This window comes from Cyprinus carpio, chromosome A17 (assembly GCF_018340385.1).
Source record: "Cyprinus carpio isolate SPL01 chromosome A17, ASM1834038v1, whole genome shotgun sequence".
Lineage (NCBI taxonomy): Eukaryota > Metazoa > Chordata > Actinopteri > Cypriniformes > Cyprinidae > Cyprinus > Cyprinus carpio.
In genome coordinates this window covers 4,500,860-4,523,419 of record NC_056588.1, presented here as the reverse complement: position 1 = coordinate 4,523,419, position 22,560 = coordinate 4,500,860, and the positions used below count along the sequence as shown (strand labels likewise).

At 37.0% G+C, this 22,560-nt stretch overlaps 2 non-coding genes and 1 pseudogene across 2 annotated transcripts; 1 reads left to right on the top strand and 2 right to left on the bottom strand.

Moving 5' to 3' along the window:
- Positions 1 to 12,904: 12,904 nt before the first annotated feature.
- On the bottom strand, positions 12,905 to 12,987 carry trnal-uaa. Its single transcript has one exon. It is a non-coding gene; the product is annotated as a tRNA-Leu (tRNA).
- Positions 12,988 to 13,568: 581 nt separating this feature from the next.
- On the bottom strand, positions 13,569 to 13,651 carry trnal-uaa. Its single transcript has one exon. It is a non-coding gene; the product is annotated as a tRNA-Leu (tRNA).
- Positions 13,652 to 15,513: 1,862 nt separating this feature from the next.
- Positions 15,514 to 17,424, top strand: LOC122148105 (annotated as a pseudogene).
- Positions 17,425 to 22,560: the final 5,136 nt, after the last annotated feature.

Below are 22,560 nucleotides of genomic sequence, written 5' to 3'. Positions count from 1 at the left end.
AATATTTGCTTAGTAATATGCATTGCTAAGAACTTCATTTGGACAACTTTAAAGGCGATTTTCTCAATATTTAGACTTTTTTACACCCTCAGATTCTAGATTTTCAAATAGTTATATCTCGACCAAATATTGTTCTATCCTAACAAACCATACATCAATGGAACGCTTATTTATTCAGTTTTCAGATGATGTATAAATCTCAATTGAAAATGGAAAATGATTTTTTGGTCCAGGGTCACAATTTGGATCTGGATTTCAGCTGAGTTGTGATATTTTAAAGCAGCGCTGACCAAGAAGGTTTGACCTTACCACCTGATCCTCTGCAAAAACAGATACCAATGAAATAAGAACACAGTGTTGTTGACATTTTGCTTATGCAAACATCCAGGCTGCTGTATAAAAGAGATGTTTCCACATTCCAGTATATCCACAACAGATGTGCTTAGTCTGTCAAATCGTCAGTGCTGAAAAGGTCTCATTAGCTGCTAAAGTGAGACCAGTTTAATGTCAGCTACTCATATGACATTGTAACTCATCACACTGTCCAGTTTTGGCCTACAGTCCAGATACTAGTCTACGATACTATGATACTAGTCCAGCAACAGAGCATAATGTTGGTGCCCAGTCATGCTAAGATGTTTACTACTGCCTCCGGCTTTAAAAGAAGTAATTCTGACATTCTCAGTAAAGCAGTTAAGAATAGAGGTTGTGAATACATCTCCACCAAGCCATTCACACCATGTTCACACGGTTCTTAAAGGAATCAATCGAGAGGTTTACTGTCATTCAGCTGAAATGAGGCAGAGTTGTTGTTTTCTCTTCACCTGGGCGAGACCTCAAGGTTTTCCTTGTAAAATCAATAAGACTCCATTTACAGTTGGGTTGGTTTATGTCTGTCTTTCATGTCTGGACAAGAAAACCAAGAAACAAACCAGTTTATTTGTAAAAAGGTACTCATATGTGTCTGTCTGCAGTTTTTAGGTCATTAAGGCTATTGTTCACTTGTTTCCAAGAGAGACAAAGCATTAAACGGAAAAAAAGAAAAAAAAAAACTTCTGTATTTTCACTTGGGCTATTAGAGATTCAAAAATGATTTCTGTAGTTAATGTGACTACTCTGACATTATGATTTTGCTGAAATTTTCCTCTAAATACCAGTTTTAGTGAAAATGCATTGTAGAATGTGAAGCTACATAATTTATCTTATAAATTAATTTTAATATAAAGTGAAAAAAAAAAATTATATAACTGAATTGAAAACATATTGACAAACATCAACAGATGATTATGCTTTGAAAAAGAAGACACAAGGTTTAGGATGAATCCATGAATCATGTATTTAATTTCTGAATCATTGTTAATGAGTTAAATGTCATGTTGGTGGCACCAACAGTTTATTTTTTTCTCATGGTAGGTAGCGTTTCATACTTGTTGTGCTTCAATGCTTCATTTAATTAAATTATTATAATTAAATCTAATTATTATAATTAAATTCTGTCATATAAAGATTTGCAAATAACATTTCTAAATAGTTTCATCTGGATTTGATTTACAAGTAAATTTAAGGAGTGTTGGAATGATCCAATTAGTTGAGGAGGGACGCGTTATAAATCATGTGGTTAAATGCCTTGTTACCACGATACACTCATATGAGATACCATGTGAGGGCTTAAAAACTAAATTTTACAGAAATGTCAGTCAGTCAAGCATTTTATGTCCAAAAGTTTGATAATCAGGCCTGAAAATGGTTGTGACTATAGTATAGAAATGCATCTTTTTTATTTTTATTTTTTTACATTTTTTTTTTTTTATAAAGTTTTTTTTTAATGTTGTTGACATTTTGAAGTTTGGCTCATGCATGTGAATTAAGGTAATTAGTAGTTTTTTGAAAACTGATTTGCTAAGAGAAAGGCAGGTTACAGATTACGGGTTACAGCTTGCTTTCATCCAAGACTTTGTAAAAAAAAAAAATTCTAAACACTAAAAAAAATTTTGGAGTACATTTTACAAGAAAATACTATTTCAGTATTTTTACTTTAAAATGTCATGTTTAATTCAGTGCGTTACTTGATGTTTCTTTGTAACTAATTGTGAAATTTAATAGCAAAGGGAAAATTGTTTTTATACCATTTTTTTTTATGTACCCTCTGAACTCTCAAGAAGGCCTTTCTTTATTATTTACTGATAAACAAGAGCCCAGCTGGTTATATTCTGACCAGGCTTTAGACATTTTAATCTCAAATTAGCTAAATGCATTAACTGTGTTCAATTTAACACTGTTAAACATATTTAATTAACCTCACAAGTTAACGCGTTTACTTTGGCAGCCCTAACGTTCACACGCACATGTCATGTATGCTTGCTTTGATTGGTGTTTTGGTTGCTTTCAAGTACAGAAGACCAGTCAGAAAAGTGTTGGTCTTTGCTTTGATGGGCTTATGTGACTAACGGTAGAGATGATGAGGTGAGAAAGTGGGGGATGACAGGAAGACACTGCTGTGATGGAGGTAGAGAGGGTGGAACGTCCCAGCTGGACCCGTCTTTGAAATGGGGAAACAGGGAAGAAAGAATCTGATTCAGGGAAATACCAACAAGTTGCTCTTCACGGGACTCAGAGGAAGTCTCGGAGAAGGACTTACACTCCATTCAGTCGTAACCAAATGCATGTGCCTCTGCTTTCAACTCTGTGCGCTACTTTGTTATTTGTCTATTAGCATTAGAGGCTCAATGGGTGCAGTTAAATGGAGTCCTCTTTTGCTACAGTGGTTTCTGTGGGGTTTAACTCAAATGAAAAGGCAACGCTGTGGGTTGAAGTGAAAATGAATACAGAGTTAGAAAGCAGATTTGAAGCAGCTTTGAAGTGGCCTGTAAAGATTTTGGCTTGTCTTAAGAGAAGCCGTTTCTCAAATCCTGGCACCCCACACGTTATAGTTTTTACTACAATTGGCAACCTTCAGGAGATCTGGAGAAACGAATTTCTGGAATAATCTTTTAAGCCTCTCTCCAAGTCCTTTCTTCTCCATAGTCACGGAGAGCTTTTTATTTTTGATCCGTCTATAATAATATGTTTCACGCTACATATTAAGTTTTAAGGAGGAGCATATCCAGACAATCCAGCCAGTTATATTGTTAAAAATATATAAATGGTATTTTATCTCACTCCATCTATTTCTCCTCCACCTTCATTTTCCTACTTAGACCTATTGGGAAACTTTGCTGTAGAGTCCATTCTCACACTAAAGTCCATCCATTTTGCATTGCCTGACCAGTTTAACTTTTGCACGATCACTTGTTTATCTGATTTAACTAAAAGGAAATCTATTTTAAGTAATTATTTGGTTAGATTTAAAATGGGTTTGACCTTCATATCATATCTTGAGATGCCATTTCCTATTTTGAACAACATTTTAAGATTTATTCCCCAAGATAATGCTTAGAGTAATGTCAGTTTTTTGCATCTTTCTTTTCTAAATAAACATGCAATCATTAGTGTTTCTGGGCATCGTGGTGTGGCTGTTGTTTTTCAAGTCTCTCACATCTCCTGAGGGTTGGATGACAGCTGACCCTGAGCAACAAATGCCAGGGCGGGAGCGACACGGTTGGCTACATGCTAACAAAACCAAGACGGAAAAGTTACAGGCAACCTTATGGGTATAAAACAGATCCCCACCAGCTCATCAGGGAGTTCATCAGCGGTCAAGATGTGTGTCTGTGCCACAGAGGATACACCGCGGGCTTTGAGTGTTTATCCCTGAGGTTATCAGTTCACCTGGTTTCCAATCAAAACCAACTGAGACTTGCTCACTCATCATCCCATGCATGACTCTAGCTAACTGCTTAGTAATGTTTTAAGGTTAAAATGATGCAGTATGTTTTCAACCCTCAATTTAATTGGCCATTAGATCTGTGGTTGCTTGTAATTATTTAGAGAAGACATTTAGTGTTGGGTTTTTGAAGTGGCTTGTCACACAAAGAAAGCACACACACCCTCCCCCTTGCCTAGTGATTTCCCAGGGTTTGATTCGGAGGTCACAGAAAGGCCATCCATAGCTGACCCGATAATAAGTGCATTCTACCTGTTGACTGCTTTTATTTAAAGATAACGTGGTATTAAAATCGATCAATTTACAGGTCTATTAAATTTCACTTCTATTTTTTTACCATGTTGTCCTAAAGAAAATTTAGTTTTTCTTGACTTTATTTTTATTTATTTATTTATTGCCGTTATTGTTTCCAAAGCAGTTTAAATGGGCTCTTTGCTCAAATTTAGAGTTTTGCTATGCATTTGGTGTTCTTAGTTGTTTTTAGTGCATAATATATATTTAAAGGTTCTAAACTAAGTCTCTTATGCTCACCAAGGCTGCATTTATTTGATCAAAATACAGTAAATATTATTATATTATTAATGTTATTACATTTTAAAATAACTGTTTTCTATCTTAATTTATTTACAATGCAACTTATTCCTTTGCTGGCAAAGCTTTATTTTCAAGAAATCATTTTCAGTGTAACATGAACCTTCAGAAATTATATCAATAAGTTGCTTTGCTGCTCATTATTAATGTTAAAAACAACTGTGCTTCTTAATATTTTTGTGGAAACTGTGATTTATATATATTTTCAGCATTTATATGAAATAGAAGTATTTGGAAAATTATAAATGTTTTAAAAGCATCCCTGCTGAATAAAATTGGATATTTCTTTTTAAAAATCTTATTGAAAACTTTTGAGTCACATATATATATATATATACTGTATATATACACACACACACACACACACACACACACACACACACTTTTTTTTTTTTTTTTTTTTTGCATTTCATATATCATATTTCATGTCTTTGAAATGCAAATCACTATCTGACATCTAATCATTTACACATATAATATTCCAGTATCTTTGGCTTGTAGCAAAACATGATTTTGGCTGCCTAAATGAATTTTCCAATGAACCAAATTCCCTACTGACCAACCTGAAAGGAAGCCGTCCAATTAGAAGTTGCCGCTAAATAAGAATGGAGACTTATTCTCATTGTTAGAGCCCAGATGGTAATATAGGCTTACCTGTCTCCACAGGCCTCCTGAGAGGAGCGTGGGGTAGAGAGTGGCACACAGCCAATTTATCCACCCCTCATCAAGTTGCATGTGCTGCTGGTGAAATGCACCCTGAAACTTTCATGTTCTCTTGCCTGGAAGTTAATTAGGAACGTCTGTATTTGGCAGCTGGGGCAAGCCATGACATGTCACCGACGAACGATAGGGTTATCAGTTGCATTTGGCACTGATTAAAAATGATGACTCACTGACGCTGTCTTTTTGGTTGTTTATAGAGTGCCGAGAGCTGATGAGTTATCGGAATGAATCATCGTGCAAGATCACAAATAATCAATCAATGATGTGATGTTCTGCTGCCTCAGTGACAGTAGATGAAGCCAAGACATGGGCGAGCATGCAGGTACATATGAGATTGACAGAGAAATATGAGCATTAGTGTTTGTCATCCTAGACCTAATGTATCTTAAATATCAGTTTTAAAAAGTAATTCATATTATCTTGTCTAATATTCTTAATTATATGATTAACAAGTTTTTATTTAGGCTTTTATTCACATATCAACACACATACAGAGAGTGCTTCACAAATGGCAAATATACAAGCTAATATGTGCATCACACACTAAAACAAACATTATGTTTGATATTTCATGTTTACCATGTAATGTGTACTGTGCATTTGATCATTGTTTAGATAAAGAATAAAACCCTAAACTAAATCTGTACATCATATAAAGCTATCAGCTATAGCTGTATCACTTGATAAGACAAAAAATAAAATAAAATAAAAAATACCATGGAAGTCAATTGGTTAACCATTTTTATGGTTAACCAAATATCTTATTTTGTGTTGAGCAGAAGAAAGAAATGATGTATAGAACATATGCGTAAATGATAAGAGAATTTTAATTTTGGGGTGAACTCTTAAAACCACTCTATTCATATGGATCCATTTTAGACAACTTTATGACCTTTTGGATCTTTTATGTTTTGGTTACTTGGACTTTCAATGAAGGGAGAGAAACATCTCAGGTTTAATTAAAAATATCTGAATCTGTGTTTCGAATGTTACCCAAAGTATTGGTTTGGAATGACATTAGGGTGAGTAAATGATGGAATCTCCATTTTTGGGTGAACTGTTCCTTTAAGGCTCAAGGTTATCGCCTTCCAAAAGAAGAGTGATAGAAACTGAATCTGAGTGGGCCGTATTTCATCTGTCTGATTTTGCCATGTCTGTGACAGTGAGCGATGTCCTCTGCCAGCTGTGTTTAAGCATGCACAAGCTGTTGCCAATCAGAGCCACTCCCCGTGTGTTTCAGAAGCAAGGTGACCGGCCTTGTTATTATCTCATCAACCAAAAGGACAAAAGACGGCTGCATGGTTACAGTCATCCATGCTTACTGCAGTTGCCTTGGAAACCAGCTGCTCAGCAGGAATGTTGGAAGTAAGTATGGGCGGGGGGCCAGTGGGGTTACAGAAGGGGGGCCCGGTTTACACCCTTCTGCAAAAATGGAGATTAAGTCCATTGAGAATGTAACGGTTCAGGAGACTGATCAGAGCCACAGGTCAACACAAACTGAGCTGTTTGTTTTGCAACTCTAGAGCTGACCGAGCAGTTTTCCAGCTTGGAAAAGCCTCATGTTAGAAAAAGTGGAGTGACTGGGAGAGGAAGCCGTTCTTAATTTGTAGTACCCACTACTGCATGGCACGCTGCAAGTCAAGCATGCTTTTTCCACTGCGTGATACAGGCTAAACAGACGTCAGTATAGACCATTAGACTAATTCAAGTGATTTAACAGACTGGGAGAAGCTAAAGCAGACCGAGCGAGGTTTCTTATTTGCACCTAATCCCTGTAATTTTAAAACCATCAATCTAATTCATATTTCGTGAGTTCTCCTCCATCTCAGGCCACAGGGTTCAGAGATTGAGCAGGGATATGCATTTCCAGAACCCTCTCGAAAATAAATCACACTGGCTATGGGTCTTATTCATGAAACACGAGCTGAGCGAGTCATTCGTGAAACCATTCTTGCATAACCAGTTGTGTTCAATTCAGTGGGACAATTTACACTACCAAAAGTTTGAACAAAACTTTTAAACTTTCTATTTGTCAAAGAATATGCACAACTGTTTTCAGCATTTCAAATCAGCGTGTTTGAAGGATTTCTGGAGACTGGAGTAATGTGAAAATTCAGCTTTTTCATCATAGGAATAAATTGCATGTTTAAATATACTAAAATTGAGAACGATTACTTTAAATTGTAATAATATTTCACTATATTATTGTCTTTAACTGTATTTTTGATCAAATAAAGGCAGACTTGGTAAGCATAAGAGACTTTTATCAAAAACAAACAAACGAAATAAAAAAATATCAACCCCAAACGTGTAAAACAACTTCCCCATATATTTCTTATGCTGGTGTTTAATAAATAAATATTTGTGTTTGGAATAGAACAGAATTCAGTCAAGATTTCAAATGGTAGTATGCTACATTGATGACACTGATGACTGTATCACATGACGCATTTTATTTTTCGAAATACAAAATGGTTTCATTTGAACACAATTTTGTATAAAAATTTCTAGCAGTAAGGTTAAGATAATGGGCCAGGAATGACATTGCAGATTATATTACTTACAGTTTAATATAAAAAGGGTGAAAAGTTGAGCACATTGCAATGTGTGCTCTGTTTTGTAACATGATTGTACAATTGTAGTTGGTCATGTATGGTTATTCTTTGTAATGAATATGAAATGCTAGAAGATAGTTTTCTCCAATATGTTAGACTTCTTTAAGTCATACTTCCATACTTTTGCATGCTCTGAAAAATATACATGCGGCACACTGCAGAATATGTAGTATGCTATTCTCAACTGCAGAGCTCATAAGTCTCTATTTGGCCTTGACTTGAGAACTGGGGTATAAAACCAATGCCTTACACAACACTTGATGATTAATGGTATTATCAAGTTCGCTTGGTGCCTTAAAATACCCACCAAGTGACAAGAAGTGAAGTCTTCTAAATCATCCTAAAACAGCATTGGCCATTAGCCAAGACAAGAAATCCGTCTGTTCAGATGTCAGTGTTGCATTGGTTTGGGTGGAGTGGTGTGGAAAACAGAAAGCTTGTCACACAGAGATTGCAAGCAATTGCATGCGTAGCTGCAGGCGAAAGATGAAGACGGAGATTGCTCCGGGGAAGGAAATGAGGTGGTCAGAGACCAGGCCACATGCTAATCCTCTCTTTCCCGGCTCGCAGTCTGGCTGCACCGGTTCCCGTCTCTGTGTCTGTCTCACAGGCGAATGGGACCGTATCTGGTGCTCTTTCAGCACCAGCACTAGAGTACCCCAGCCACGTTTTTTCAATTGTGCTGATGAGACAGGCTGGCTCCTAATAAACGTAGCCTTTGGTTTAAATGACAGGTCTAATTTCACATACTGTGATGAGAGACTGTGGAAAAGTGTGGCATGGCCTGAGACACACGAAACAGTGCCTGAGTCATTCAGATCCTTCTAGATTAATTCCATTTCCTGTGAAGATTAAGTGTGCTGCAGAGCTTATATCTGATTAGGGTACTTGGGGGAGTTGTTTATAATTAGTTTGGGTGTAATCTCATTTCACAGCACCTCATGGGGAGGCAAATGTTTGTTTTTTTTTTGGGGGGGGGGGGGGTTGTGCAAATTTATCTGCATAATTGGTCAAGGTGTTAATCAGGTTTGAAGATACCTGCTGGCTAGATAAAGCAAAAAATAGACCTGTTCTAACATCACTGTGGTATTGTGAGTAAATGATATTGCTCAACATTATTTACATTATACAACATCATCCACTGTGAAATAGATTGTAAAATCTATTTGGATAAGTCACATTTTAAGTTGTCTTTTTTTTTCTTTTTTTTATATCTGTCAGAAAATAATAACAGATTTTCCAAGGAAAAACTGAGTGTTGCTTTCCCGTGTAAAATCTGTTGCCACAATGCTATGTTGTTGTGGATGGTGGCATAAGTGGTTGCTAGGGTAGTTACAGTGGTCCTGATTTCTTCTTTTTTTGCATGTTTGTCACACTTTAATGTTTCAGATCATCAAACAAATTTAAATATTAGTCAAAGATAACACAAGTAAACACAACATGCAGTTTTTAAATTAAGGTTTTTATTATTAAGGGAAAACAAAATCCAAAACTACATGGCCCTGTGTGAAGAAGTGTTTGCCCCCCTGTTAAAACAAAAATTGCAAGCAATTGCATGTGTAGCTGCAGGCGAAAGATGAAGACGGAGATTGCTCCGGGTAAGGAAATGAGGTGGTCAGAGACCACGCCACATGCTAATCCTCTCTTTCCCGGCTCGCAGTCTGGCTGCATGGTTCCCATCTCTGTGTCTGTCTCACAGGCGAATGGGAACGTATCTGGTGCTCTTTCAGCACCAGCACTAAAAACCTTTAAATGAAGGTTTTTATTATTAAGGGAAAACAAAATCCAAAACTACATGGCCCTGTGTGAAGAAGTGTTTGCCCCCCTTCTTCTTCTTCTCTAGTATTAATGGCGGGTCGCAACCAATTTTTTCCGGTGAATACCGCCACCTACTGTACCGGAGTGTGTAATTCATGGTTGTTTGCCCCCCTGTTAAAACTGTGGTTTATCACCAGAGTTCAATTTCTCTAGCCACACCCAGGCCTGATTACTGCCACACCTGTTCGCAATCAATAAATCTCTTAAATAGGACCAGCCTGACAAAATGAAGTAGACCAAAAGATCCTCAAAAGCTAGACATCATGCCAAGATCCAAAGAAATTCAGAAACAAATGAGAAAGAAAATAATTGAGATCTATCAGTCTGGAAAAGGTTATAAAGCCATTTCTAAAGCTTTGGGACTCCAGCGAACCACAGTGAGAGCCATTATTCACAAATGAAGAAAATATGGAACAGTGGAGAACCTTCCCAGGAGTGGCCGGCCGACCAAAATTACCCCAAGAGCACAGCGACGACTCATCCAAGAGGTCACAAAAGACCTCCAAACAACATCCAAAGAACTACAGGCCTCACTTGCCTCAGTTAAGGTCAGTGTTCATGACTCCACCATAAGAAAGAGACTGGGAAAAAATGGTCTGCATGGCAATGCAGAAAATACTCTGTGGACTGATGAGACAAAAGTTTAACTTTTTGGAAGGTGTGTGTCTCATTACATCTGGTGTAAAAGTAACACCGCATTTCAGAAAAAGAACATCATACCGATAGTAAAATATGGTGGTGGTAGTGTGATGGTCTGGGGCTGTTTTGCTGCTTCAATAGAACAATAGATAGATAGATAGATAGACAGACAGACAGATAGAAAGACAGATAGATAGATAGATAGACAGACAGACAGATAGATAGACAGATAGATAGATAGATAGATAGATAGATAGATAGATAGATAGATAGATAGATAGATAGATAGCATTGTTAACTCTTTTCTAGTCAAGACTCTTCATTAAAGTCCCAGTTCTACACAGACCAAATGTAGAGCTGTTCACCAGACAGATGGTTCCTCTTGTGTTTTTCACTTCCACACTCTTCCTTTAGCTCGCGTACAGGTTAGAAGGAAAGACTTAAGCCTCAGACACATGCCAAATAAAACTCCACTGCCATAATATTTGTCTTGACACCCAAAGCTTCCTGAACTCTTTGTGAAGGAAGAGATTGGAGGTGTCATCTGTATGGCACATTAAAGACCTCTGGCTGTTTATTTGTTGTCAGATGGGGAGGCAGGGTGAGAAAAACCAGGCCTGTACGTCTGTTTAGCACCACACAACCAAAGGGAAGTGAACCTTTCTTGGTGACCCCCCAACCAGGGCTCACTCAGGTTTTCTCAATTTATGGATGCTTCTGCACAGTTCAGTCACAACGAGAGTTGATATTTCTGGCTCTGCAATGAGGCAGATGTGCTTGAGGAAAACAACACAAAGAACAAGTTGTAAGTGAAGGAGGTGAAGTGCATATGTCTGGAATGGATACTTACTTATTCCAAGCAGCTTATGTTAATCATTTTTTAAAGAGAATTACAATGCATGATCTCACTAATGGATAGATCAAAGGTGGGCAAATATGGTTCTATATTTACATATTTATAATGCATTTTCATCACAACAATTATTTTCAAGATGGGCAAAAGTTGCCTCAGTGAGGCAGCAGAAAATAAATGTGGATTATTATGTGGACTGTTAAAACCATCTATTTCAGCTTTAATAACATGCCACTCAAAGCTATTGCTTGGCAACAAACCACTGTATGATTTTACAAAATGCTTGTTAGAAAGGGAAACATGGGCAATCAGTATTCTAAATGCAATTGGCTTTGTTAAAAATAAATAAATAAATAAAATTTGATAAAATACGTTTAGTACTTTAAAGCAAATACTTAAATGCAACCTATTTATATCATCAAAGACAATGTCAATGGATTAAGGTTTAGCTGTTTAACATAGCCCAGTTAGTCACTGCTGGTAGATGTTGTAACTACACCATCTGGTGCCACAAGCCAAAAACATTTAATTTCTTTAACTGGGTACTTCAGAAACACTTTGAGGAATCTACCTGCAGAGCAACATCAGTTTATAAAGGTTGAACTACACTACCAGGAGAGGGGTTCAAACCCAACGAGAACATTTGTCCATTGGATCTTAAGTCTAATGCCTCAACCACACAGCCATCCTGGTCCCTATGTGATGCTAATAACCCCTTTGTGTGTTTCACAGGGCACTTCAGGAGCACTTAAAAAGAGAGTAGCATTACTTTATGAACCCACAAAGCATCTTTCTCCATGGGAGGCCGTTTAAAGGTTGCTCTGTATGCTGACGGAATCAGATGAGTTTTCTTCAGGTATTGGTCTTAATCTCTCCACATTACTCTCAGTGCTTTAATGCACAGTGAATAGTAATTGAATGAGTGTACACATCATATGCATGTATGTATAAAATGCAATGTATTTCGTGAACATTTTACACAGTACGGGAAAGTCTCTCAAGCTTATTTCATTATTAAGCTAACCAACATTCCAGAGAATTACTACACAGTATGAACGAAATGTCCATGTGATATAATTTATTGTTTGTAAATCATATGAAATTGCTTTTGAATGCATTAGAAAACAATGAAATTAGTGCTTTTTTATTAAATCGGCTCCAGTCTTGTGGGAATGGAAAGCACACATAAGTCAGTAACCATGGTTTCTGGTGGCTTAATATTGCAGGGGTGCCATAGCGACGGAGAGATCAACATTGACTCTGTTTGCTGTAAAGGGTGGGGATAACATATATATATACAACCTGACAGTCGCCAGGCTTAGTTCCTCTCACTCTCTGAAACTGCAGGTGTCCTTCCTGACATAGTTCTTATTAGCACTCATATAGTGAACTGTTCATGTGAGATGAGACCTGTTTCGTCAGAAACACACAGCCGCAATACACATGGGAGAGCAGGGAAATGGGTTTCTGAGGAGAAAACAAACATCCGGTTATTAAAATGACCTCAGCACATTTCCACGTTTGACCTTCAAATGAATATTTTATCTTCTCTGTGGAGAATACTGATTTGAAATCTAATTTAAACATCTCAAGTCTAGCATTTTTTGTTGCTACTGTTTGTTTCTGTATTTTTCTTTTTTAGCTGGTGCTTTTATCTAAAGTATTTGCATTCCTTTACCAGTAGTGGAGTTCAAATCCACGAGGGCTTTACCCATCGGATCTGAAGTCCAACACCTTAACCACTCAGCAAACCTGGTGACTGTATCGGGCTAAAACACCTTTGTTTTGTATTTCAGAACCATTTTGTCAGTAACCACTAAATATTTAAATGTTGTAGCAAACTACCAGGAGTGGGGTTCGAACCCACGAGGACATGTGTCCATTGGATCTTAAGTCCAACACCTTAACCACTCGGCCATCCTGGTCACCACAAGTATCTATAGGGCAGAATCAGTGTTTTCTTTTCAAATTTCACTCCGCTCTCTCACTGGGTGATACTAAATCACTTGTTTGTTTCATTAACAGACACTTCAGAAACACTTTAGCACCATTTAAACCTGCTATGAAGATCCATCTGGGATGACCAAGTCACATGTTTAAGAGGTATAAATGTTAGCATATCATACAGTAAAGCAGTGAGTGATAAATGCAATGACAAAACGAGAGATTATCCCCTTAAAATCCAGTCACAAGTAGTTACAGGTTACAGGATTTGTCTCACAGTGCCAGGTGTAAACAGATGTTTGTTGATAACCACATGCAGCCACACTATTGCATTCAAAATTCACATTGCTCTGCCAGGACTGGGGTTCAAACCAATAAAGACACCCATCCATTTGTTCTTATATCCAACACCTTTAGCACTCAGTTACCCTCATCACTTTGTGATGCTTAAAACTCTCGTTTTACAGGTATTTAGAAACTTTTTTTTTTTTTGAGAAACTGATTTGTTGAAAACACAACCAGATACAGTCATATTTTTGTTCTTTTAAAATTCTAGTCAGTTTACCAGGAGTGGGGTTCGAACCCACGAGGACATTTGTCCATTGGATCTTAAGTCCAACGCCTTAACCACTCGGCCATCCTGGTCACTCTGTGGGCTTACAAACCCCTAGAAACTGATTTGTTTGTAACTCAACCACATACAGCCGTGTTACTATATTCTATTTAAAATTCACAGTGACCTACCAGGAGTAGGGTTCGAACCTATGAGGACATTTGTCCTACACCTTAACCACTCAGACATCCTGGTTACTTTGTTGTTTTGAAAACCCCTTTGTTCCTTCTTCAGGTACTTCATAACCACTTTGAGAAACCAGTTTGTGGTAATGTCACCGCATACAGTCACATTAATATATTCCATTCAAAAATAACATTGATCTACCAGAAATGGGGTTTGAACCCATGAGGACAACTGCATCCATTAGATTTGTCCAATGGAACCAGTTCGCTGATAACCAGGGTACCCGCGGGGTCTTAAAAGCATTGAAAAAGTCTTAAATTTGCTAATCTAAAATTAAGGCCTTAATAGCCTTGAATTTGGTATACAAAGTCTTGGATTTCGTTACAAAGGTCTTATTTTTTTTTTTTTTTTTTTTTTTATACTTTTCCTAGGATTAAGTTCATACCGTAACAAAATGAACTGTTACTAGTGTAGGCTAATTAAAAATTCATGCAGCATAATGTTGAGTGCACCTCGCGCTCCACGTCATAGCAGTAAGCGCGAAAGCTCGCGCACCCGTTACTATGGTTACTAGGCAAGTGAGGTAAATTACAGAACAAGATAGTAGCTAGCCTAGTTTTGTCGGCTAAAATGGTTAAAGTGTCGGTTTAATCCGCTGTGGACAAGGAATCCGAATTACGTTTGGGTCAAGCCTGTGCCAGGAAATGACCGCGAGGCATATTGCTGTTGGTGCAGGTCCAGGAAATCTTTTAAGCTAGCGACAATGGGGGTTACGGCCCTTGGACTCCCATATGAAGGTTGCCAAACACACCTTTTTGGCTTTTTCAGTTTTGTTTTTTTAACCCTTGTGCATCCTTGAGGACATTTTTGGCTTTTTCAGTTTTGTTTTTTTGATAACTTTGCCTGTGTTAATGCTAACTGCATTAAATTTGCCACAGGTGTGTATTTTTATTGGAATTTTAATATTTCACCTTCATTTCCTTTAAAAAATCTATTTTCTACTAGGTACACAAAATACTTCCTCTCAGGACCTTTTGGACAAAAATGTCCCCATTGAAACCCATTAAAACTGCAATTTTTAATCCCGGTGCCATTCAACTATAAAATGATGCAATCTCTTGTTAACAGGCTTTCATTCTGTTGGCAAGGCTTCAAAATTTTAAATTTTTACTATTTTTTTTACCAGATGGTGCCATTTTTTCAGGTTTGGCATATAAAGCAAATTATCTCTTTATTGTTGTTTTCTGCTGTTTTCGGCTTATGCATATTATAGAGCCAATTAGATATATTATGAAGCTATAATTGTGTGGGTGTGTTGGTATGGATGTCAGAGTGTGGTTTGTATGCTTAAACTGAAAATTTTATGTGTGTGTGTGTGTGTGAACAGTTTGAATGAAAAAAAATATATATTGTACTGGAAATCACAAATCCCACCCCATGTAAATGAGTCATACAGAGTCACAGACCCTGTCATGTGAAAACTGAATAAGGTCAAAAGGTTACTGAGCTTTGAAGATTTTTTTTCATTCAAACACATTTCTTATTACTTGTTTGCACTTTTTCATTTGTTATTGTTTTTGTTCAAAGATAAAAGGTGAGCTTTGATTTTGATGTAGTAGTTCAGAAGCCCCTCAAAACCTTGTTTTTGTTTTCACCTTGAGAAAATGGTGATTGTTTGTCTGGTAGATTTTAGTTGAGACAGGTGCTTTCAAAGCCAAACCTATAAATATCAGTGGCTTGAGGGCCTTGTCATTTCATAGTTTGCAAGATGAAGAGACGTTTCACAGCAAGGGAAGCTCTGGATCTAGTTGTGGCCACCAACAGTGAGCACCCGGGGTACATGTGAAAGTGAGGATGAAGAGTTGACTTCAGAGGATGAAGTTGAGTTTGCATTAGAGTCTGACTCTGATAGCTCTTGTTCCTCTGATGACAGCACTGAGAGTGAGGACACAGAAGAGACTGCAGATCTTCAGTGGAATTCAAAAAATGGGCAGATTCTCTGGTCTTCCACTCACACTGAGACGCTGCGCTACAGTCCTGCCAAGGGTATGACCCCGGGTCCCACACACTATGCAACTGCCCGCATCACAACTTTGCAGTCCTGCTTCGACCTCTTCATCACACCGAAGAAATCATTCAGCTTCTTCTGGAGAACACTAATTTACACGGGAGGCGTTTTGTGACGGATTGGATTGATTTCGATTCCACTGACATTCAGGCATACATCGGGCTGCTGATTCTGGCCGGTGTGTACAAGTCCCGAAATGAATCAACACAGAGCCTGTGGGAGTGGAAAACGGACGTTCCATTTTCCGAACCACCATGTCCCACCGTAAATTCAAGCTCCTGAGCTCCACCCTGAGGTTCGATGACAGGATGACACGACCTGCACGTTACATGCATGACAAGATGGCTGCATTTCGGACCATCTGGGAGAAGTGGACACATCGCCTTCCCCTGCTGTTTAACCCAGGCCAGGATGTCTGTGTGGATGAGCAGCTCGTCCCTTTCAAAGGCCGATGCAGATTTCGCCAGTACATGCCCAGCAAGCCTGCCAAGTATGGCATAAAAATTTGGGTCACCTGTGATGTCACCACGTCCTATGCATGGAAGTTGCAAATTTTACACGGGGAAGTCTCCTGGAAGTCCTGCGGAGGTGAACCAAGGAAAAAGGGTCATTCTGGAAATGACGGAGGGGCTCCAGGGGAACACTGTGACCTGCGACAATTTTTTCACCTCCTATGGACTGGCGGAGGAGCTTCTAAAGAGGAAGATGGCCCTGGTCGGCACAATTCGCAGGAACAAGCCAGAGCTTCCCCCACAGCTGCTGCAAATAAAGCATAGAGCACTTCTGTCCTCCCTCTTTGCTTTTACTAAGACGCACACAGCTGTGTCTTACGTACCCAAACGAGGGAAGAATGTGCTGCTCCTTAGCACCAAGCACCGCGAGCCAGCTGTGAGCGACACTGAAAAAAAGAAGCCAGTGATCATCACAGACTACAACCGCTGCAAAGGAGGTGTCGACAAACCTGGACAAGGTATGTGTCATTATGCTTCAGTTACACACACATTTATTCTTACTGCATAATGCTTTTATTATTCAGTATATTATCTGTATATATAATCAGTGTTGTAGTTTTGTGAAAGAGGGGAAGAATATTTTGTTTATTTTTATTCTTACTGCATAGTTCCTTTATAATTTAGTATTTCATGCATTTCTATACACAATATTATATTTTTATGAATGATGAGAAGAATATTTAGTTTATTTCTTCTTTTGCAGGTTGTTGGCACCTACAGCTGTAGGAGAAGAACATGTCGGTGGCCAGTGGTTCTATTCTACAACCTTGTAGATGTGTCTACCTTCAACTCCTTTGTACTGTGGTCAGCCGTGGATCCCTCCTGGAACCAGGGCAAAACATTTAGACGGAGGCTGTTTTTGGAGGAACTGGGGAAAGCACTTGTGATGCCGCAAATTTCACGAAGACAGCGCATCCCCCGCACACCATCTACGTCCACCACGATGGAGGATCAACAGCAGGGAGACCCAAACACCAAAAAGAGGAAGGTCTGCACGTTCTGCACTGACAAAAAGAAAAAAAGTGCTTCCACCTGCAAACAAGTGTGGCAAGCATATCTGCAAAGTCCACACAATCACATACTGCAGCTCCTGCTGTGAGTGAATTCCCTCATAGTAGGCAAATGCCTACTATTTCTGTTATCTGTTCTCTACTAATTCCCTCTGCGTAAATGTCTACTATTTCTGTTCTCAGTGTTCTCGAGTTTTTGCACAATAAATCTTGTTCTTGTTCAAAGTGATCTTGTATTTTTGCTTTATTTATAGAGCAATATAATATATTTCTATCAAAAAGTAAAAACTTTGGAGGATAATAGGAGTAATAAAACTTGGACATTGTTGTCCTTTATGGACCTGAGTGGTAGTTTTTATTTTAAATCTAATACTGCATAAAAATATGAAAAGCATAAAAAAATGAATGTTGTTGTTAACCATTGACATATCCAAGGATGTAATATTTAAAGAAAAAAAAACTGCTTAGCATTTAGTATATGGAAATGTTTTATTATTATTATAATTTTTATAAAAATCAACAGTGGCATTATGTAAAGAAACCGGCGTTTAAGGTGTTACAATTCTGAAAATTAATGAATGTTTGGTAATTATTGATTAGAATTGATGCTGGAAAAAAATCTAAGACAGTGAAAGTGGAAAAAAATATTAATCTATAATATTTTTATGACACTTTTTTGACAAGGACATTTTTGTCCTTTATGGGCCTGAGTGGTAGTTTTATTTTTAAGCTGACATTGCAAAAAAATATAAATGCATCCAAATTAATATTGTTGTTAATAATTAACATATCAAAGACTGTAATAATCAAAGAAAAAAAAAAAATCTGCTTAGCATTCACTATATGGAAAATAATAATAATTATTCTTTTTATTTAAAACAACAGTGGCATTATGTAGAGAAACCAGCATTTAAAGGGTTAAAATTCTGAAAATGAATGAATGTTTGGTAATTATGAATAGAACTGATGCTAGTAAAAAATCTAAGTCAGTGAAAGTGGAAAAAAATATTAATCTATAATATTTTTATGACACTTTTTTGACATGGACATTTTTGTCCTTTATGGACCTAAGAGGTAGCTTTTTTTTTTATCTGATACTGCATAAAAAATATGAATGCATAAAAATTAATGTTGTTGTTAATCACTGACATATCCAAGGCTGTAATAATCAAAGAAAAAATAATCTGCTTAGCATTTAGTAAATTGAAAATAATTAAAAAAATGTCTTTTTTTCATAAAAAAACAACAGTGGCAATGTGTAAACAAACCAGCATTTAAAGGGTTAAAATTCTGAAAATTAATGAATGTTTGGTCATTATGATTAGAGCTGATTCTGGTTAAAAAAATGGTGTCAGTGAAAGTGGAAAAAATTTTTAATCTATAATATTTTTATGACACTTTTTTGACATGGACATTTTTGTCCTTTATGGACCTGAGAGGTAGCTTTTTTTTAAACCTGATACTGCATAAAAAATATGAATGCATAAAAATTAATGTTGTTGTTAATCATTGACATATCCAAGGCTGTAATAATCAAAGAAAAAAAAAATCTGCTTAGCATTTAGTAAATTGAAAATAATTACAATTTTTCTTTTTTTCATAAAAAAAAACAGCAGTGGCATTATGTAAACAACCAGCATTTAAAGGGTTAAAATTCTGAAAATTAATGAATGTTTGGTCATTGTGATTAGAGCTGATGCTGGTTAAAAAAATGGCATCAGTGAAAGTGGAAAAAAATATAAATCTATAATATTTTTATGACACTTTTTGGACGTGGACATTTTTGTCCCCTATGAACCTATGTGTAACTTTTTTTAATTGATGCACAAGGGTTAAAACAGTCTCTGAGCACCACTCTTACACTTCAAATGAAAACGTTACAATCATGTTTCCTGACTCCGAGGTTGCAGCTACATTCTCGTGTGGAAGCAACAAAACGGCATATATTACTAAATTCGGATTAGCTCCCTTTATAACGAAAGAACTGACTGAACATGTCAATATGTCCAACGGGTTTGTGATCATGTTTGACGAGAGTCTCAATAAGATGACGAAAAGTAAGCAACGGCGGTGGACTTGCTCAAACATTACGAAGTAAGTTTTTATTCTGAATTTTAAAAATGTTGAGTTTTTTTTATTTATAAATAATATATGATATAGTAAAGTAACATAACACGACCAAGTGAGCTGTTCTATAATATCACGATTGCAAATGTTACATTGAATGTATAGTTTAATAAACAAGTAGCCTAGCTAATATGTAGTCCACTACAATTTAGACGCAATATCGTTTGTTTTGTTCTATTTCAACGACGAAAATAGTTACAAAAGTGCTGTGTTTTGTTATTGAATGATTCAGCATTTTGAACAACATCGGTTTAATGAATGGCTCAATGATTCATTTATTAAGACGGTCACTTGCTGCCACCTATTGGTTTATTGTTTAAAGGCATCATTTTTTTTTTTATATTATTTGTTTAAACATCAATTTCATAAAATTATTATATTACAGTTGCAATTTTGCAGTGTAAATGACGTTAATTTGATTGATAACGGCAGCCTTATTATTAAAACTGAATTTGATCAAATGTAAGAATTTGACAGGAAAGAGAGTGCATATATATAGTAAGGTTTAAAAACTGTCCTTATAAAAGTAAATAACGCCCTGGTGTAAAAAACACACAATTATGCAGATTTAAGTATGTAAAGTCTGATGAGAATATTGCTTCAAAATAAATTTGATTTATTTATGACAGACATTATTTAAAAAGTAGAAACATATTATGTCATTAAAAATGTATTGTAACATTATTATAAAAACTTCCTTATGTGTGATTTAAAATTGCAACCAAAGGCAGCAGAGCTGCGAAGGCTGTAGTGTTCAACACCAAGTTCAAATCTATTTGTTTATTACAAATCAAATGTGTTACGCTGTTGCGTATGTATTAAATATAACTGATAATTTAAATAAAATGTTTTATTTAATTCAAGTAGCCTACTTGTACATAATTATTTTCTAGGGTTCAAAATTTATACAGATTTGATGTTTTCCCCTCATACTTCTGTCAGAATGGGTACGAAGTTGGCATTGAATTTCATTTAAAATGGTATTAAAAAGGTCTTAAAAAGCCTTGAATTTCATTTGGAGGATCCTGGGGGTACCCTGATAACACAACCACATACAGCTGCATCACTATGTGGGGCAAATTTCTTATTTTTCTTATTAAAGAATTTAGGATTTCGCCAGGTTGTCTGCTGGCTTGTTGTCGCTTTGTTGCTTTGCAGGCTTGCCATCGCTTCTCACCTATGTCAAGTGTTTTATATATATTGTAATGGGCGATATGGCTGTTAGTGGTAGAAACCACCGCTGTTCTTACTTATGATCGCCAAGAACTTCTTTATTTACATCTCCCTAACACAGATGGGTGCAGAAGTATCCCAGTTGAGGACCACATCTTTAACTCATGGATGTCATCTACCTTTCCTGTGGTTACCTGTTGCTCAACGAGTTGCTATTTTCATCGTAAAAAGTGCCTGAGAAAACAAGGAAAGTGCAGCGGTCTCCTTGCTATGCTATCTATACGGTTTCTTTTTTTGGCCCTTTTAGCTCTTTGCCCTTTATTTCTAGTTATTTGGGAATATGTTCATCCATACGCTAAAAATCTGGATGTATTTTTTTTTTATTCAAAGTTGAATTTTGCAAAACAAGTTAATACTGTGGTGAAAACTAGTTTCTACTACTTAAGATAAAACCAATGCTCTCAACTAGAGATTTGGAGATGATTGTCCATACTTTTATATCATCTTGATTGGACTATTGTAATGTTGTGTATTTAGGAAATTCTCAGTCATTGGTGAATCATTTGCAGCTTGCATAAAATGCTTCTGCAAGACTATTGACCAGCATGAGAAACAGGGACAGAATCACTTAGATTTTAACATCCCTGCAATGGACTGATTTCAAAGCCTTATTAAGAATTAAGAATTATTTACATTTTAAATGGTCTCACGCTCTCGTATTTGTCAGATCTTGTTACTCTTCATAAGCCAGTAAAGAGATCTGCTGATAAACTATTGCTCCAGGTACCTAGGTCCCGAATCCAGTGAAAAGGTAATCGGGCCTTTTTGATAGCCGTACTTCGGTTATGGAGTAACTTAGCGCTAGCCATCCTAAATATCTGTTTTTTTTATGATGCTGTGTTTTTTTATTGTCTTTATTTTTTATTTTTTTATTGTATTGTACAGCACTTTGGGCTGCTCTTGTGGCAGTAGAAATGTGCTCTATAAGAAAATAAACTAAACTCCTTATTCATCCTTAATGCCAAATGAGCACGTCCCCTTAAGAATCTTCCCCAATTGTGACATGATCGCGTTCGGCTTTGATCGCCTTCTGTACGGCTCAACAAGCAAACACTTTAATTAGTGCTTTATTGACTAATGCTTTTCTCTAGGTCCTATGTCACTAGTTTTATCGGCTGCTGGCCTATTATTTGTGGATTAACCTCTTTCTGTGCGCAGTTTAACCAGCTATTGTCCTGCAGTAACGTGAACTGTTCTTCCAGGAGGTTTCCACACAAAAGCCCTTCAGAGCCCAGGCAGACCTCAAAGAGCCATCATCCCTCCATCTCCAGCTCTTCAAAGACTCCTTCATCATTCAGAATCCCTCTGTTCCTCCTCAGCCCCTCATTTAGGAGCAGGACCCCACTGGCCCTCACCTCCCCCACTGACCAACACACTTATCCCAGTGTCTCTTGGGAGCTTGGAGCTCATAAGTAAGACATGGACAGCTGATAATGACTTTGCAGCTCTGGGGGAAGGAGAGTACTGCTGCGTTTTTGTGGTTATGGCGGTGGTGGTCTGTGTGTACATGCAGGGTCCAAAATCAATACTCACCAAGCGCTAGATGAGCGTAAAAAATGTATTTTGCCAAATACTTAAAGGGATATTATTTTTTAGAAATGCAATATCATAGTGGTAAAAATTGCAATGTAAGAACAACAGACTGAGCCCTTTTGGCACGCTTAAATGAAAAAACAAGAGATGCAAACAGTTTACCAAAGAAGAGTTGTTCATCTCTAACCACTTTTACCATAAATTTCACTACAAATCCAAAAGTTTTATTATTTTAGTTATATTTTAGTTATGTATGCGTAACTTTAGAATTCCATGTGGAAACTAATTTCTGGTGTTGAAAACAAGAAACAAAATTGAAATAGGTCTTTTAT